The 20,132-nt window shown below is 41.9% G+C and overlaps 1 protein-coding gene across 4 annotated transcripts in view; it reads right to left on the minus strand.

Annotated features, from left to right (window-relative positions):
- The window catches only part of LOC109899223 (synaptotagmin-2), a 54,767-nt gene that overhangs the window by 16,730 nt on the left and 17,905 nt on the right, over positions 1-20,132 (minus strand). Inside the window, exon 1 of one of the 4 annotated variants that reach the window (XM_031831538.1) lies at positions 11,093-11,329. The exons of 2 other annotated variants lie outside the window; for them this stretch is intronic. The gene's annotated coding sequence lies outside the window, so the exon portion shown is untranslated. Of the gene's footprint in view, positions 1-11,092; positions 11,330-20,132 lie in introns of those variants that run through there. One more of the 4 variants, XM_020494293.2, reaches the window with a different exon arrangement.

The raw sequence follows: 20,132 nt of genomic DNA on the forward strand, positions 1-20,132 counted from the left end.
GAGAGGATCCACTCCTAGGTCCAGATCTTTTAAGTCTTTCGCACGGTCCTCCATAGGGAATGCTTCCATAACTGTTTTGCTATTGGATGCAATCTTGTGTAGTTTCATGTTGGACTCCGCCAACATTGCTTGTGTTTTTCTTAGAATGTTGACAGCTTCTTCTGTAGTAGCTACTGATGTCAGACCATCATCGACGTAGAAGTTCCTCACTACATATTGCTTGGGTTCTGACCCATGTTCCTTCTCACCCTGTAGCGCTGCTCGTCTCATGCAGTAGATGGCTACGGCTGGTGAAGGGCTGTTCCCAAATACATGCACTTTCATCCTGTACTCGGTTATGTTTCCATCTGGGTTGTTGTCTTCATACCAGAGAAACCTTAAGTAATCTCTGTGATCCTCACGTACACCAAAACAGTAAAACATTTGTTGCACATCTGCTGTTAGTGCAATGCAATCCTTGCGGAAACGCATTAGGACACCCAAGAGTGTGTTGTTTAAGTCTGGACCACTGAGCAGAACATCGTTAAGTGACACGCCTTGACACTTAGCACCGGAGTCAAATACTACTCGTATTTGTTCAGGCTTTTGTGGATGGTAAACACCAAATATGGGCAGATACCAACGTTCTTCGTCTCCCTCTAGTGGCTGTGAAGGTTCGGCTTGGTCGTTATCCAGCATCTTTTGCATGAAGTCAATAAAATGACGCTTCATGTCAGGCTTTTTGTCTAAAGTCCTGCGAAGTGATGTGAGACGGTTCATGGCCTGCTCCCTGTTATTAGGAAGGCGACGTCTAGTGGGGCGAAAGGGTAGTGGAGCCACCCAGTTGTTTCCATCATCCTGGAAAACCTGTTTGTCCATAATGTCCAAGAAGGCTTTGTCCTCCACTGATGGTGCTGGTTTATCATCGTCTTGTGTTTTGTCGAACACGGAACATCCCAGGCTGTCTGTGTTCACAGTTGTGTTTGGATCTCTCAAGTGCACTGTAGAGGGAGAGATGTGTTTCTGAGCTACGCTGTTGTAGTTCTCTTTCACCTGGATGATGTCAGGGCAAGGGCTCAGATAGGATGTGCGACCATTTTGAAGTATGTTTGTCCTGAACACGTTAACATTGGCTGGTCGGTGAGCCGTTCCCAGACAGACCTCACCTACGATGACCCACCCGAGGTCGAGTCGCTGTGCATAAGGAGTGTCGTGGGGCCCATTGATTTGCTCTCGTACCTTGTGTACCCTTAAGATGTCTCGTCCTAAGAGCAGGAGGATGGGAGCGTCTGGGTCCACAGCTGGAATTCTGTCCATAACTGGTTGCAGATGGGGATGATGATACGCAATGTCGGGGGAGGGAATCTCCATCCTATCGTCTGGCATCATATCCCACTCTATCAGGGTAGGGAGAGTGAGCTGCATGTGTCCATCTATAGACTCCACCATGAAGTTGACGGCTCTCCTGCCTGAAGTCTCTGTTACCCCAGAACACGTCTTCATGGTGTATGGAGCAGAGTTGTCATTGATGTTGAAGAGACTGAAAAACTCTGTCTTGGCCAGAGATTTGTTACTCTGTTCATCAAGCACTACATACATTTTGACAGCTTTCTCTCTTTTCCCAGCCGGATAAGCTTTGACTAGGCATATTTTTGAACATGATCTTGGATTGACTGCCTCACCACAGATCTCTGTACACTTTGAGGTGACAGATAGAAGAGCATCGTCACCTTGCTCCCCGCCATGCTCTGTCTCTGCTGTAGCGGTGTCTGTATTTGTAGGGGTTGGGCCTGGATGCAGAGCAGCAAGATGCCTGTCGCTGTCGCACTCAGAGCACTTGATTGAAACCTTACAGTCTTTAGCTCTGTGCTGAGTTGACCCACAACATCGGAAACAAATGCCATTGTCTTTGAGATATGATTTGCGCTCATCTAGAGTTTTGTATCTAAACCCACGACACCTTTTAAGAGGATGAGGCTTGTTATGTATTGGGCAGTGACGGTCAGGGTTTTCAACCTTTGTCTTGCTGGGTTTGGTTTGGTGGTCTGAGGCCTCAGATGACACATCTGTCTTGTATACAGTCACAGGTGTCTTGCTGCTGTACCTGGTAGGTTTCTCAGTTTTCATGGACACCTGGTTAGTTGAGGTGTAGAGGGTGAAGCTGGGGTCATTTCTAATTTTCGCCTGGTTCCTGATGAATCTCGAGAAGAACGAGAATGGTGGGAATGCTACCCGATAGTCCTCCTTATATTTGGATCCCTGTGCTATCCATTTTTCTTGTAAACTGAATGGAAGTTTCTCTACAATAGGGTTTACCCCCCGAGATGTGTCCAGATAAGCGAGGCCTGGAAGGTACCCTTCTACTTTAGCACACTCCAGTTCGAGAAGAATGTCACCTAGTTCTCTTAGTTTGTGATTGTCTTTGTTATCCAGTTTTGGAAAATCATCAATTTTCTTCAACAGTGCATTTTCGATCACTTCGGGTGTACCATAGCACTCTTCTAGTCGTTGCCAGACCATGTTAAGTCCTGCTGTTGCGTTGAAAATATGGACAGATCTAATTCTGTTTGCTTGCTCAGATGACTCTGCCCCTAGCCACTTGGTAATTAGATCTAACTCTTCCCTGGCTGATAAATTCAAATCTCTGATCGTATTGAGAAAGGATGCTTTCCATGCCCAATAATTTTCAGGGCGATCATCAAACTTCAGGAGTCCGGAACTCACCATCTCACGTCGTAGGAGGTACTTGGTGAGGTCTGGTGCCACTTGTGACTCAGGGAAGTTGTGTGTGTGTGACTGGAAGTGGGCTTGCTTTCTATTTCCACCATGCTGCTGTTAATTTCTTTTGAACGGAGAGTCTCTGCTCGTGTTCTGTTGTTTGCTACTTTCTGGATAATGGCATGTAGCTGGGTCAACACTAAGCTCTTTTTTCTCCACTTCAAATGGAAGTTCAGCAAAGTAGGGCCTAGCATGTTGTTGCACATACTCACATGTACGTTGGACTGGACTTAAGGGCTGTGTCCCTGTGTCTAGTTCTTTGCGAAGCTCTCTGCGTTCTGATCCTACAACTTCTTCAAAGGCTGCAGCTTCAGCCGACGCAGCAGCAGCTGCTCTCTCAACTTGGAGAACATATAAACTCGCCTCGAGGTCAGCTTTTTGCTTCAACAAGCTGGCCTCTATTTCTGCCTTTTGTTTCATCACAGAAGCTTCCTTCTCAGCATAAGAGACTTGTGCGCGTGCTGAGTCCGCCTTGGCGCGTGCTTTGATGGCTGCAGAACTCGCGGTTGAGGATCTGCTTGACTGTTTTGATGACCTTGATCTTGTAGATTGAGACTTGGTCCCAATGTGCTGAAGAGGCTCTTCCATCTCTCTCTGTTGAACACCTGGCTCTGGTTGTTGCATCATAGACTCCTGGTCTTCCCTAGGAAGAGAGGCTTTGTTTGCTGATGAACGTAGAAACAAAACCACCGTGTGTGGTTATTTTTGAGCTTGAGCCCGATGTGATGATGTTTTTTCACTATTCTGTCCTTGAGTTGCGTTCCCATGCAAAACTAGACAGATAGCTAACAACTAAGTCTTCAATAAAACTCCCAAGGCGTGACTTTTCTTGAATGAATATATTGAAAACGTTTATGTTGTGAAACTGCAAAATACAGAAAAGAATATACTTTAGTATTCAATTCACACCGACATACTGTAGCTGTACATTAAACATTTGAAGTTGCATAAATACAAAGCACGTGCTAAGGTACCATGCATCTGGCATGATGCCAAACCATATAGCTAATTGTTACTCATATGGTAATTGGCTCCTTTCATTACTCTAATGTACAACCATTTATGTAGAATAACAAAGCATATTACACTAGGAACAGTAACAAAACTACAGTATTGTATATTTTACAATTCGTTTGCATGACGCACGAGCAAAGTAATACAGCTAACGACATACATTTAAAGGCATTGCAATTTGTGAGTAAATGCAACCAATATTGATATGTAAGCAACTCTATCAATAACAAGATTATCATCATTAGCTAAATGCTTGAATCGAACTTACAAACAAATATTTCCAAGGCTGAAGCGTGACAAGAAATAACCGAAAGACCTGCACCGTAGCGTTGTTTGTAGCTGCTTCTTTGCGTGCAAAACTAATTCTGTACTTCCTGTTTGCGTCGTCTTTCTAAGTACCAGAAAGCGCCACTAGGGGGCAAATAACACCATTGAACACAATGAAAATCCAATTTAACCATTGTAATAAAATAATCTGTTACCTTCTAACAGGATGGCAGCACACTATGTCTCTTCTGAAACAATCATCTCCACCAAATTGAAATGAGGCAATCGTGACCGAAACATCCTTCATTCTACTGGAGTGTCTAGGTCCAAAATGCTCCTTATCAGCTTCTACCCCCAACCCATAAGGCTGCTGAACAATTCATCACTGTTTATTATCTATGCATAGTCACTTTACCCCTACCTATATGTACATAGTACCTCAATTACCTCGACTAACCTGTACCCCCGCATATAGTCTCATTATTGTTATTTTATTGTGTTACTTTTTTAACTTTAGTTTATTTAGTAAATATTTTCTTAACTCTTATTTTCTTAATACTGCATTGTTGGTTAAGGGCTTGTAAGTTAGCATTTCACAGCAAGGCCCATGTGATAAATACAATTTGATTTGATTTGAATCCTAATAGGATTAGCAATGAACTGTACTGACACAATTAACCCTGTGAGAAGGTGAGATGGAGAGGCTGAATGGGAATTATGACCTTCGGATGCATGTTAGACCAACTGTTATAGGCCCCGCCTATTGCTCCCCAAAGAGTTCTCAGGAGTTCCCATTATCATGTACTGACTCATAATTACACATCTATAACAGTGGATGGCTTCTCATGTCTAATCATCTATAACAGTGAATGGCTTCTCATGTCTAATCATCTATAACAGTGAATGGCTTCTCATGTCTAATCATCTATAACAGTGAATGGCTTCTCATGTCTAATCATCTATAACAGTGAATGGCTTCTCATGTCTAATCATCTATAACAGTGAATGGCTTCTCATGTCTAATCATCTATAACAGTGAATGGCTTCTCATGTCTAATCATCTATAACAGTGAATGGCTTCTCATGTCTAATTAAGGATTCATTTCAGATAAATTATATTAATGTTAGAGATGAGATCACTGTGCAAATAGAAAAAGGTATAACAGGAAGCAAATTAATTATATATTTTCTAATCTACCCAGCAGGGTTTGGCTCAACTCAAATTGAAGGCAGTCAATTCAGGAATTGATTAGAAATGTACAAATCAGAAATGTTTGAACTTAAAAAAAAAAAAAGTATTTATTTTTATTATTGAACTGCAATTTGAGTTAACTTCCTGAATTAACTGCCCTGCTACCCAGATGCTGGTTAAGGTAATAACAGTGTTTATCAATCTAACTGCAATCCGTAATCACCAACCACAATCATAATGAATAAGAATGCATGAAACACAATAACCCCGCGTCTGTCTTCTTCTGCGGAATCCTATAGACTACAAACAGCTGGCCAAATAAATTCTCATCTCAGGCCTCAGCAAGCATCATATCATTCTGTGCCAGTTCTGTGTTGCTCTCAGGGGCGGCAACAGGAGGAGAGAGTAGGAAACGTTACCCAATTACATTGAAGTCTGACCATTTATTTCCCAGAATTCCTAGCTACACTGGAGTCTCAGGGGTGACACCAGCATATGATTAACATTTACAGATCATGGTGATACTCATTGTGAGTCATACTCATATTTGATTGGGTAGGACTAAGCAGGGCTTAGAAATGTCACGACAGTGAGAAAAGTGTACCTCTAACCTTGAGCCAACCCATTCAACAACCCATAGGATAAAGAGCTACTTGTTGCCACACGGCCATTGTCCGGCTCTGCCTCCCTGCTGTCCCTATTGTATCCTTCTCCCAGGGCAGGATATCTAAGGTGGAATATGACAAAGGCCTACTCCCCTATTCTGCACATACAGAATTGGTTATACATCTATTACACACCAAAATCAATAATGACGATGAGAGTAGATGTGCACGTCACAGTAACGTAACATCTCTAAATCCTGTTAGTCTTGTAATAGATCAAACCTATCATCTATCCTGTCATCTACAATCCTATTGGTCTGGTAATAGACAAACCCTATCATCTCTCCTGACATCTACAATCCTGTTGGTCTGGTAATAGATCAACCCTATCATCTCTCCTGACATCTACAATCCTATTGGTCTGGTGATAGACTAACCCTATCATCTCTCCTGACATTTACAATCCCATTGGTCTGGTAATAGATCAACCCTATCATCTCTCCTGACATCTACAATCCTATTGGTCTGGTAATAGATCAGCCCTATCATCTCTCCTGACATCGACAATCCTATTGGTCTGGTAATAGACTAGCCCTATCATCTCTTGACATCTACAATCCTATTGGTCTGGTGATAGACTAACCCTATCATCTCTCCTGACATCTACAATCCTATTGTTCTGGTGATAGACTAACCCTATCATCTCTTGACATCTACAATCCTATTGGTCTGGTAATAGACTAACCCTATCATCTCTCCTGACATCTACAATCCTATTGGTCTGGTAATAGACTAGCCCTATCATCTCTCCTGACATCTACAATCCTATTGGTCTGGTGATAGACTAACCCTATCATTTCTCCTGACATTTACAATCCTATTGGTCTGGTAATAGATCAACCCTATCATCTCTCCTGACATCTACAATCCTATTGGTCTGGTAATAGATCAACCCTATCATCTCTCCTGACATCGACAATCCTATTGGTCTGGTAATAGACTAGCCCTATCATCTCTTGACATCTACAATCCTATTGGTCTGGTGATAGACTAACCCTATCATCTCTCCTGACATCTACAATCCTATTGGTCTGGTAATAGACTAGCCCTATCATCTCTTGACATCTACAATCCTATTGGTCTGGTGATAGACTAACCCTATCATCTCTCCTGACATCTACAATCCTATTGGTCTGGTAATAGATCAACCCTATCATCTCTCCTGACATCTACAATCCTATTGGTCTGGTGATAGACTAACCCTATCATCTCTCCTGACATTTACAATCCTATTGGTCTGGTAATAGATCAACCCTATCATCTCTCCTGACATTTACAATCCTTTTGGTCTGGTAATAGACTAACCCTATCATCTCCCCTGACATTTACAATCCTATTGGTCTGGTAATAGACTAGCCCTATCATCTCTCCTGACATCTACAATCCTATTGGTCTGGTAATAGACTAACCCTATCATCTCTCCTGACATCTACAATCCTATTGGTCTGGTGATAGACTAACCCTATCATCTCTCCTGACATTTACAATCCTATTGGTCTGGTAATAGACTAACCCTATCATCTCTCCTGACATCTACAATCCTATTGGTCTGGTAATAGACTAACCATATCATCTCTCCTGACATTTACAATCCTATTGGTCTGGTAATAGACTAGCCCTATCATCTCTCCTGACATCTACAATCCTATTGGTCTGGTAATAGACTATCCCTATCATCTCTCCTGACATCTACAATCCTATTGGTCTGGTAATAGACTAACCCTATCATCTCTCCTGACATCTACAATCCTATTGGTCTGGTGATAGACTAACCCTATCATCTCTCCTGACATCTACAATCCTATTGGTCTGGTAATAGACTAACCCTATCATCTCTCCTGACATCTACAATCCTATTGGTCTGGTAATAGACTAGCCCTATCATCTCTTGACATCTACAATCCTATTGGTCTGGTGATAGACTAACCTTATCATCTCTCCTGACATCTACAATCCTATTGGTCTGGTGATAGACTAACCCTATCATCTCTCCTGACATTTACAATCCTATTGGTCTGGTAATAGATCAACCCTATCATCTCTCCTGACATCTACAATCCTTTTGGTCTGGTAATAGACTAACCCTATCATCTCTCCTGACATTTACAATCCTATTGGTCTGGTAATAGACTAGCCCTATCATCTCTCCTGACATCTACAATCCTATTGGTCTGGTAATAGACTAACCCTATCATCTCTCCTGACATCTACAATCCTATTGGTCTGGTGATAGACTAACCCTATCATCTCTCCTGACATTTACAATCCTATTGGTCTGGTAATAGACTAACCATATCATCTCTCCTGACATCTACAATCCTATTGGTCTGGTAATAGACTAACCATATCATCTCTCCTGACATTTACAATCCTATTGGTCTGGTAATAGACTAGCCATATCATCTCTCCTGACATCTACAATCCTATTGGTCTGGTAATAGACTAACCCTATCATCTCTCCTGACATCTACAATCCTATTGGTCTGGTAATAGACTAACCCTATCATCTCTCCTGACATATACAATCCCATTGGTCTGGTAATAGACTACCCCTATCATCTACTGATGATACAACAACCCTTTGGAAAAGTAGCTGATACAAAATACCATTATTGCTTGAGGTTGGTATACAATACTTTCACAAACAGTGAAAACTATTGAACTACTATTGAAAAGGGATAGAAACTGGATATATTGTAATTGAAGATATGCTTATTGTAACATACACTGAGTGCACATAACATTAAGAACACCTTCCTAACATTGAGTTCCACTTCCTTTTTCCCTCAGAACAGCCTCAGTTCGTCGGGGCATGGACTCTACAAGGTGTTCATGTTGACTACAAAGCTTCCCAAACTTGTCAAGTTGACTGAATGTCCTTTGGGTGGTGGATCATTCTTGATACAGTGGAAACTATTGAATGTGAAAAACCCAGCAGGGTTGTAGTTCTTGACACACTCAAACCGGTGCGCATGGCACCTACTGCCATCCCTGTTCAAAGGCACTTCAATATTTTGTCTTGCCCATTCACCTTCTGAATGGCACACATACACAATCCATGTCTCAATTGTCTTAAGGCTTGAAAATCATTATTTAACCTGTTTCCTCCCCTTTATCTACAGTGACTGAAGTTGGATTTAACAGGTGACATCAATAAGAGGTCATAGCTTTCACCTGGAATCACCTGGTCAGTCTATGTCATGGAATGTGTGTGTGTGTGTGTGTGTGTGTGTGTGTGTGTGTGTGTGTGTGTGTGTGTGTGTGTGTGTGAGCCTGTGTGTGTGTATGAGCCTGTGTGTGAACCTGTGTGTGTGTGTGTGTGTGTGTGTGTGTGTGTGTGTGTGTGTGTGTGTGTGTGTGTGTGTGTGTGTGTGTGTGTGTGTGTGTGTGTGTGTGTGTGTGTGTGTGTGAGCCTGTGTGTGTGTGTCTATGCGTCTGTATGTGAGAGGCTCTCCAATGCAAAAAGCTTCCCAGAGGTTTTTCATTCCCTCTAAAAGGGTTGGATGACAAAAACGATCTGTCTCAGTTTAGTTGACAAGCGGTTTCTAAGGCCCATCTAAATGAGCAAGCAAGACAATTGGGCAGAATTGGGATACATGGCAGGCAAACGTAGAGCTTAACCCCGATTACATGTGTCCTCACTGGAGACAGACCGACACACGCAGGTCTACAATGGATCTTTACAGACTTTAGAATCTGCCAGCCAGATCACCACGTGCACTCTATTTTGCTTGAGATCAGCCAGATCACCACGCGCACTCTATTTTTCTCTAGATCAGCCAGCCAGATCACCACGTGCACTCTATTTTGCTCTAGATCACCCAGCCCGATCACCACATACACTCTATTTTGTATAGCTTTTAGCATCAAAGAATGTTACCTTGTCAAACCAACAGTCTTTTGTTGTAGATGTAAAGAGGTGTTTATATGCAGTTGACATATTTATGTTATCAGAAACTTTGTGTAAACTGTACAGTTGTCTACCTAAGATACCAAGTATTAAGTCAATGCTATACTGTATGTAGGAAATGCATTGTCTAAAGTCGCAAGACAGTGAAATGATCAAGACTTGGGTCATCAGCAACAGTAAAACAGTATTCTGTCAACGTAGTTCATAACTTGTATGAGGCTGTGATTCAATGCAAAGCGCATTATAGCGCTGACAGGTAATTTATGATTGAGCCGACATGTGCAGCGTTTACCGTGAATGCAACCTACGCAAGTGCTGCATTGTCGGCTGTATAGTGTGCTGCTCTATAACGTGGCTTGGAGTTCGTAATGAAACCTCATCTTAATTGACCTATAGGCCACAAATCAACACGCTTTGCATCTCCAACAGGTGCATTTTTTTAAGTGTTAAAAATAAACTTAAAACAGCTAAAGGCGATATGCTATCCCACTCCACAAGACATGTGTTCAATTCCAGTCTCCTTATGAAACGCTACAGCAGAGAAACTAGTTGTTGCCGAGCAAATCAGATCCAGATGAATTGTTTCTGTCTGATACCTTACAGCCTGCCTGAGGCCATGCTAGCCAATGGAGTTTGGGATCAGACAAATGAAATTACTAATTATTTGATGTCACAGACAGAATGAAAATGGCTAGAATAGACATAACTGCTTACTCTGTCCTCGCTCTCATTTATCGATATACACCAATCTTAACAGATAAGGATAATTATATGACAAATTAAAGTGATTCCTGTCAAACAAATGGACATCATGCATCACGACTTATAATAATTGTCGTAACAGCAATTCTCACAGGCTATATTCAATCATAGCATAATAACCCTTGTCTAATTCTCAACTTGTATAGCGATTGTAAGGAGACAGAGACAAGAAGAGAAAGCTATCCATCCTATTCATAGTAGTACGTACTGTACCTCAACGCTGCAGGCAGCAGCACTTATATACCAGTGTCTACATTTATGCAGTTCAACACTGGACAGCTCCACTTAGCTAGTCACAAACCGAAAGCCCCAGAAACACACCATACAAACACCTCAAATTGTCTAATGATTTGCACATTCATAGTTCAAATATTCAAACAACAGAAGAATCATTTGACAATCATTTGACACTGTATAATAAAAACAAAATCAGCATTAAAGTTGTCCTTAAATGACCTGCATGTCTATATTACCCGCTGATTACCATTTCCAGGGAGGAAATGAGAGTGAGGTAGAAAGTATTACCAGTCTAATGTGATGTTCCCACTGGCTGGGTGACCCATCCAATAATCAGGCTCGTAGAGCTAACGTTTCCGTGCCGTGGTAATATCTACTGATTTCTCCCATAAGCAGAGACTGCAGTCTCTACCCTCACTTCTCTCCACTGCAGCAGAGCAGGGCAGTTCTCTCTCTCTCTCGCTCTCTCTCGCTCTCTCGCGCTCTCTCTCTCTCTCGCTCTCTCTCTCGCTCTCTCTCCAGTACAAACCGTCTCCCGCCTTTCCCACCCACAATCACACACCTCCCTCTCTCAATTCTCTCCTCCTTCACTGTCTCTCCCTCTACATACACACACTCTCTCAATTACCTCCTCCCTCACCGTCTCTCCCTCAACATACACACACTCTCCAATTGTCTCTCTCTTACTCTCTCCTTCCTCATTTGCGATGCTGCTCACACTGCTGAATGCAGTATGCTGTGCATCAGTCTAGCATCTGATAGCCATCGTAAATGATCAATATTTAAAGGGTTGGAATGGCTCACTGATTCACTGGTATGAAAGAGGGATGGAAGAGGGATGGAAAGATAGGCATGGAATGAGAGAGAAAGAAACAAGAGGGAAGAGGGAGGGGTATAGGTGTGAGGATAGAGGGAAAGAGAGAAAATGGAGAGGTAAACTATTTACACTGAAGTTGAAAGGGTCATACCATTCACTGTACTGCGTATACCAATATCTCCTCTTCAGCAAACAACCATTTATAAACATTCAGTCTTCCATTGTAGTAATATTTGATATGCCTTATGAAGAGTCTACAATCACTCCTTATCAGCCAAGAAACCCCTTCAAAATGCAGGAGACAGAATGCAGGTTTAGTTGAGAGGGATCAGCATCTCAGAATAGGTGTGCTGATTTAGGATCAGTTTGGCCTTATAGATCACAATAAATATGATTTTTTCTTTTTTTAACTAGACAAGTCAGTTATGAACAAATTCTTATTTTCAATGACAGCAGGTTAACTGCCTTGTTCAGGGGCAGTACGACAGAATTTGACCTTGTCAGCTCAGGGATTTGATCTGGCATACTTTCTGTTACAAGTCCAACGCTCTAACCACTAGGCTACCTGCCACCCCAGATTGCATGGACAGGGAAGACCTGATCCTAGATCAGCACCCCTACTCTGAGATGCTTGACATATGGCTCCTGGTGAACATGTCCTCCTCACAACACATATCTTACATGGGAGGATTTGAAAGGTGACAACAGGATGTAACAAGGATATGGCCTTGGTGGAATCATGACCGTTATCTTGTTACAATTCACACAATAGATGTAACAATGGACAAACCAAATGATCCATTTGACCTGTTTTGATTAGGATACCAAGATTATTTGATTATATGGCACGATTCATTACAAAATTACAATAGAAAATAACAAGATCATAGAGCTACTATGTTATTGATCCAGCATGAAATCTTGTTTCATATAGCTGCAAAGAAAAGGATTTTGTAAACATGTCATTTTAACTCTAAACTCTCAAGTTGTTCAAGTGCACCTTGAGGTTACTGCCTCAGATTGGAGTTAGTCTACTCTACAGTATGGAGTTAGTCTGCCCAGTATGTGGTGTTAGTCTGCTCTACAGTATGGAGTTAGTCTGCCCTATAGCATAGAGTTTGTCTACAGTATGGAGTTAGTCTGCCCAGTACACGGTGTTAGTCTACTCTATAGTATGGAGTTAGTCTGCCCAGTATGTGGTGTTAGTCTGCTGTACAGTATGGAGTTAGTCTGCTGTACAGTATGGAGTTAGTCTGCCCTATAGCATAGAGTTAGTCTATAGTATGGAGTTAGTCTACTCTACAGTATGGAGTTAGTCTACTCTACAGTATGGAGTTAGTCTGCCCAGTATGTGGTGTTAGTCTGCTCTACAGTATGGAGTTAGTCTGCCCAGTATGTGGTGTTAGTCTGCTCTATAGTATGGAGTAAGTCTGCTGTACAGGATGGAGTTAGTCTACTCTACAGTATGGAGTTAGTCTGCACTATAGCATAGAGTTAGTCTGCTCTATAGTATGGAGTTAGTCTGCCAGGTATGTGGTGTTAGTCTGCTCTATATTATGGACTAAGTCTGCTGTACAGTATGGAGTTAGTCTGCCAGGTATGTGGTGTTAGTCTGCTCTACAGTATGGAGTTAGTCTGCTGTACAGTATGTGGAGTTAGTCTGCCCTCCAGTATGTAGAATTAGTCTGCCCAGTATGTGGAGATAGTCTGCTCTACAGTATGGAGTTAGTCTGCTCTACAGTATGGAGTTAGTCTGCTCTACAGTATGGAGTTAGTCTGCTCTACAGTATGGAGTTAGTCTGCTCTACAGTATGGAGTTAGTCTGCTCTACAGTATGGGCTTAGTCTGCCCTATAGTTTGGAGTTAGTCTGCTCTACAGTATGGGCTTAGTCTGCCCTACAGTAAGGAATTAGTCTGCCCTATAGTATGGAGTTAGTCTGCCCGGTATGTGATGTTAGTCTGCTCTACAGTATGGAGTTAGTCTGCCTACAGTATGGAGTTAGTCTGATCTATAGTATGGAGTTAGTCTGCTCTATAGTATGGAGTTAGTCTGCTCTACAGTATATAGTTAGTCTGCTCTATAGTATGGAGTTAGTCTGCTCTACAGTATGGGCTTAGTCTGCCCTACAGTAAGGAGTTAGTCTGCACTATATTTTGGAGTTAGTCTGCTCTACAGTATGGGCTTAGTCTGCCCTACAGTAAGGAATTAGTCTGCCCTATAGTATGGAGTTAGTCTGCTCTATAGTATGGAGTTAGTCTGCTCTACAGTATGGAGTTAGTCTGCTCAATATTATGGAGTTAGTCTGCTCTACAGTATGGAGTTAGTCTGCCCGGTATGTGGTGTTAGTCTGCTCTACAGTATGGAGTTAGTCTGCTCTACAGTATGGGCTTAGTCTGCCCTACAGTAAGGAGTTAGTCTGCCCTATAGTTTGGAGTTAGTCTGCTTTATAGTATGGAGTTAGTCTCCTCTACAGTATAGAGTTAGTCTGCCCTATAGTTTGGAGATAGTCTGCCTACAGTATGGAGTTTGTCTGCTCTATAGTATGGAGTTAGTCTGCTCTACAGTATGGAGTTAGTCTGCTCTACAGTATGGAGTTAGTCTGCTCTACAGTAGGGAGTTAGTCTGCTCTATAGTATGGAGTTAGTCTGCTCTACAGTATGGAGTTAGTCTGCCCGGTATGTGGTGTTAGTCTGCTCTACAGTATGGAGTTAGTCTGCCTACAGTATGGAGTTAGTCTGATCTATAGTATGGAGTTAGTCTGCTCTATAGTATGGATTTAGTCTGCTCTACAGTATATAGTTAGTCTGCTCTACAGTATGGAGTTAGTCTGCTCTACAGTAGGGAGTTAGTCTGCTCTACAGTATGGAGTTAGTCTGCTCTACAGTATGGGCTTAGTCTGCTCTAAAGTATGTGCTTAGTCTGCTCTACAGTAAGGAGTTAGTCTGCCCTATAGCTTGGAGTTAGTCTGCTCTATAGTATGGAGTTAGTCTGCCCAGTATGTGGTGTTAGTCTGCTCTACAGTATGGAGTTAGTCTGCCCAGTATGTGGTGTTAGTCTGCTCTATAGTATGGAGTAAGTCTGCTGTACAGGATGGAGTTAGTCTACTCTACAGTATGGAGTTAGTCTGCACTATAGCATAGAGTTAGTCTGCTCTATAGTATGGAGTTAGTCTGCCAGGTATGTGGTGTTAGTCTGCTCTATATTATGGACTAAGTCTGCTGTACAGTATGGAGTTAGTCTGCCAGGTATGTGGTGTTAGTCTGCTCTACAGTATGGAGTTAGTCTGCTGTACAGTATGTGGAGTTAGTCTGCCCTCCAGTATGTAGAATTAGTCTGCCCAGTATGTGGAGATAGTCTGCTCTACAGTATGGAGTTAGTCTGCTCTACAGTATGGAGTTAGTCTGCTCTACAGTATGGAGTTAGTCTGCTCTACAGTATGGAGTTAGTCTGCTCTACAGTATGGAGTTAGTCTGCTCTACAGTATGGGCTTAGTCTGCCCTATAGTTTGGAGTTAGTCTGCTCTACAGTATGGGCTTAGTCTGCCCTACAGTAAGGAATTAGTCTGCCCTATAGTATGGAGTTAGTCTGCCCGGTATGTGATGTTAGTCTGCTCTACAGTATGGAGTTAGTCTGCCTACAGTATGGAGTTAGTCTGATCTATAGTATGGAGTTAGTCTGCTCTATAGTATGGAGTTAGTCTGCTCTACAGTATATAGTTAGTCTGCTCTATAGTATGGAGTTAGTCTGCTCTACAGTATGGGCTTAGTCTGCCCTACAGTAAGGAGTTAGTCTGCACTATATTTTGGAGTTAGTCTGCTCTACAGTATGGGCTTAGTCTGCCCTACAGTAAGGAATTAGTCTGCCCTATAGTATGGAGTTAGTCTGCTCTATAGTATGGAGTTAGTCTGCTCTACAGTATGGAGTTAGTCTGCTCAATATTATGGAGTTAGTCTGCTCTACAGTATGGAGTTAGTCTGCCCGGTATGTGGTGTTAGTCTGCTCTACAGTATGGAGTTAGTCTGCTCTACAGTATGGGCTTAGTCTGCCCTACAGTAAGGAGTTAGTCTGCCCTATAGTTTGGAGTTAGTCTGCTTTATAGTATGGAGTTAGTCTCCTCTACAGTATAGAGTTAGTCTGCCCTATAGTTTGGAGATAGTCTGCCTACAGTATGGAGTTTGTCTGCTCTATAGTATGGAGTTAGTCTGCTCTACAGTATGGAGTTAGTCTGCTCTACAGTATGGAGTTAGTCTGCTCTACAGTAGGGAGTTAGTCTGCTCTATAGTATGGAGTTAGTCTGCTCTACAGTATGGAGTTAGTCTGCCCGGTATGTGGTGTTAGTCTGCTCTACAGTATGGAGTTAGTCTGCCTACAGTATGGAGTTAGTCTGATCTATAGTATGGAGTTAGTCTGCTCTATAGTATGGATTTAGTCTGCTCTACAGTATATAGTTAGTCTGCTCTACAGTATGGAGTTAGTCTGCTCTACAGTAGGGAGTTAGTCTGCTCTACAGTATGGAGTTAGTCTGCTCTACAGTATGGGCTTAGTCTGCTCTAAAGTATGTGCTTAGTCTGCTCTACAGTAAGGAGTTAGTCTGCCCTATAGCTTGGAGTTAGTCTGCTCTATAGTATGGAGTTAGTCTGCCCGGTATGTGGTGTTAGTCTGCTCTACAGTATGGAGTTAGTCTGCTCTACAGTATGGGCTTAGTCTGCCCTACAGTAAGGAGTTAGTCTGCCCTATAGTTTGGAGTTAGTCTGCTTTATAGTATGGAGTTAGTCTCCTCTACAGTATAGAGTTAGTCTGCCCTATAGTATGGAGTTAGTCTGCTCTACAGTATGGGCTTAGTCTGCCCTACAGTAAGGAGTTAGTCTGCCCTATAGTTTGGAGTTAGTCTGCTTTATAGTATGGAGTTAGTCTCCTCTACAGTATGGAGTTAGTCTGCCCGGTATGTGGTGTTAGTCTGCTCTACAGTATAGAGTTAGTCTGCCCTATAGTTTGGAGATAGTCTGCCTACAGTATGGAGTTAGTCTGATCTATAGTATGGAGTTAGTCTGCTCTATAGTATGGAGTTAGTCTGCTCTACAGTATAGAGTTAGTCTGCCCTATAGTTTGGAGATAGTCTGCCTACAGTATGCTGTTAGTCTGATCTATAGTATGGAGTTAGTCTGCTCTACAGTATGGAGTTAGTCTGCTCTACAGTATGGAGTTAGTCTGCTCTACAGTATGGAGTTAGCCTTCCATATAGTATGGAGTTAGTCTGCTCTACAGTATGGAGTTAGTCTGCTCTACAGTATGGAGTTCGTCTGCTCTACAGTATGGAGTTAGCCTTCCATATAGTATGGAGTTAGCCTTCCATATAGTATGGAGTTAGTCTGCTCTACAGTATGGAGTTAGTCTGCTCTACAGTATGGAGTTAGCCTTCCAAGTATGTTGAGTTATAATTCCCTACAGAGTCAAGATTGTGCTTAATCTACTGCTAAATAACATGTTGTGATCTTTTGGTTTGTAAGATAAGGCAGTTTTTCATACCCCATCCATTCATCTGTTTAACTCTAGCAGAAATCACCCTTCCACCATATGGTATCCTTTCATTTGCACAACAAATTGGTGACATTAAAAAAAACATAAATAATTATGTTCTCCCTTGAATGAAACTGACCGGTTTGTCTTCTAACTAGCTGCCATGTTCCTTTCCTCCCAACCCCTCTAGTTTGAGCCGAATCCTCCATCAGCATTCCAGTAAGGACTTTAGTGGAAAAGTACTCTTTATGCTCATCTCCAGCACTCTCCCAGCCACCTCCAGATGGAATGCCTCATCCATCTCCAGCACTCTCCCAGCCACCTCCAGATGGAATGCCTCATCCATCTCCAGAACTCTCCCAGACACTCCCAGAGGGAATACCTCATCCATGTGTTTGTGTGGAAGTGAACAGCTGGTAGCAGCCAGACCGGCCCAGCAGGGGCTCTGTCTCTGCCATGTTACAGGATGTTATGACTCCCTTTGCACAGAGGGGGGCAGTACTGAACTCACAGCTCACTGTGCATGGTCCGGTTATGCCCTCGGCTGGAATAAGTAAGAGTTGATGTTGTGCTTTGTCAATATTCCCTAAACCAGTGGTATTAAAACTTTTTCAGAGGGGACCCCATTGTTTCCGACAGAATTTCTGTCATAGATTTCGCGATCCCACGCCATCCCAAATCTGAAGACACCGCCTTATGATCGGTAAATGTAAATTTTTACATTAACAAACAACCTTTAATTCATTACATTTTTATCTCTTATGATGAAAAGAAACCAATAAATACATTTACTAAATTAAGTTTTATTTTTCAAATGATCTTTATCAAAAATGTTAGAATATCGTCTCGTACAATAATCTGTATTCATTAATTAATTATTTTAAAAAAAAGGGGGGGTGAAGTGTGCAGATTATTGTACGAGATATATATATATATGTACATGTTTGCGGCAACCCACTGCAGTTCCCACGACTTTGAAAACCACTGCACTAAACCTTCCTTAATAACCCCTCACTCCCTACCCACTTACTCACTCTCCCCTCATGGATGTTAAAGCATTTGATTTGTGTAACATTGGGTTAGCAGGAGTTCCCTTAACACCATTTGATGTCTTTTACATCTGTGAGACGGAGTGAACAAGCACATACTTTGGGGAGGCGGGCAAGAAATCGGACAGCAGCCAGGGTCTGGGTGGAAGTTGCCCAGAGGTACAGATCATGTTTTCATTGACTGAGTATTAGTAATGACGAACAAACGATGCTTGTACTTGTACACAAATCATGTGAAAGGAATGTTCTGTTATGTCAGGTGAAAGGGATACCGTGTTGTTGGCTGGAATTGATGACCTTGTCTTTGGTAGTGACCTCTCCCTCCCAGGGTTATTATCTCTGACAATAACATAGCCCACATCCAGCCCCATGCTGTATCTGGCCTATATACAGTACCCGTAAAAGGTTTGGACACACCTACTCATTCAAGGGTTTTTCTTAATTTTTTATTATTTTCTACATTGTAGAATAATAGTGAAGACATCAAAACTATGAAATAACACATACGGAATAATGTAGACCCACAGTTACCTCTGCTGCAGAGGATAAGTTAATTTGAGTTAACTGCACCTCAGAGTGCAGCCCAAATAAATGCTTCACAGAATTCAAGTAATAGACACATCTCAACTGTTTAGAGGAGACTGTGTGAATCAAGTATTTGTGGTCAAATTGCTGCAAAGAAACCACTACTAAAGGACACCAAAAAGAAGAAGAGACTTGCTTGTTTCAAGAAACACGAGCAATGGACATTAAACCGGTGTGATGGTGTGGTGGTGCTTTGGTGGTGACACTGTCTGTGATTTATTTCAAATGTAAGTTACTCTTAACCAGCATGGCTACCACAGCATGGCTACCTTCTGCAGCGATACGCCATCCCATCTGGTTTGCGTTTGGTGGAACTATAATTTGTTTTCAACAGGATCATGACCCAACACACCTCCAGGCTGTGTTAGGACTATTTGACCAAGAAGGAGAGGGATGGAGTGCTGCATCAGATGACCTGGCCTCCACAATCACCCGACCTCAACCCAATAGAGATGGTTTGGGATGAGTTGGACGACAGAGTGAAGGAAAAGCAGCCAACAAGTGCTCAGCATATGTGGGAACTCCTTCAAGACTGTTGGAAAAGCATTCCAGGTGAAGCTGGTTGAGAGAATGCCAAGAGTGTGCAAAGCCGTCATCAAGCAAAGGGTTGCTACTTAAATCTAAATCTATCTTAAATCTAAAATCTAAAATATACTGCACTTTGATTTGTTTAACACTTTTTTGGATACCACATGATTCCATATGTTATTTCATAGTATGGGTGTCATCACTATTATTCTACAATGTATAAAATAGTAAAAAATAAAGAAAAACTCTGGAATGAGTAGTTGTGTCCAAACGTTTGACTGGTGCTGTAGGCTATAGCAGGATATGACGCACATGTAAATGTGCTACTGTCATCTATCTAACTGATCCACTAATTGATGGAATTGAAACGTGTGGCTGTGTAAATCAGTTCACTGAAATATGAGACAAATTTTCCCAAAGTCTTAATGTAATGTTAGTGCTCTATGCTCATTGAATAGATTACAGGAAGTTAACTAGGCCTGTATTTTGTCAGTATTTCAGATGATTCGGGTTGAACTATCTATACCAAACTGGGTTTTCTGAGGACTACAAAGAATTATCTAAGAACTGGGTCTTAGCTCCATTTTTCTAAGTGCATTTTTATTGAACCAGAAAAACACTCCCAAAAGACTAGTTTATGGAAACTACTTTGAATATCAATTATTCTAATAAAAAGTCAAACATAATTGTCTTTGTGTTAACAGGAGAAAATAATACAATTAAATGCAAGTGATTTTTCCAGAAGCTAATTAGAATACTCCCAACATATCATCAACTCGGGATAGCTTTATCCAACAACACGTTTTATCACATTGTTCCAGCACTGCCAGT

This window comes from Oncorhynchus kisutch, linkage group LG1, assembly GCF_002021735.2.
Source record: "Oncorhynchus kisutch isolate 150728-3 linkage group LG1, Okis_V2, whole genome shotgun sequence".
NCBI lineage: Eukaryota > Metazoa > Chordata > Actinopteri > Salmoniformes > Salmonidae > Oncorhynchus > Oncorhynchus kisutch.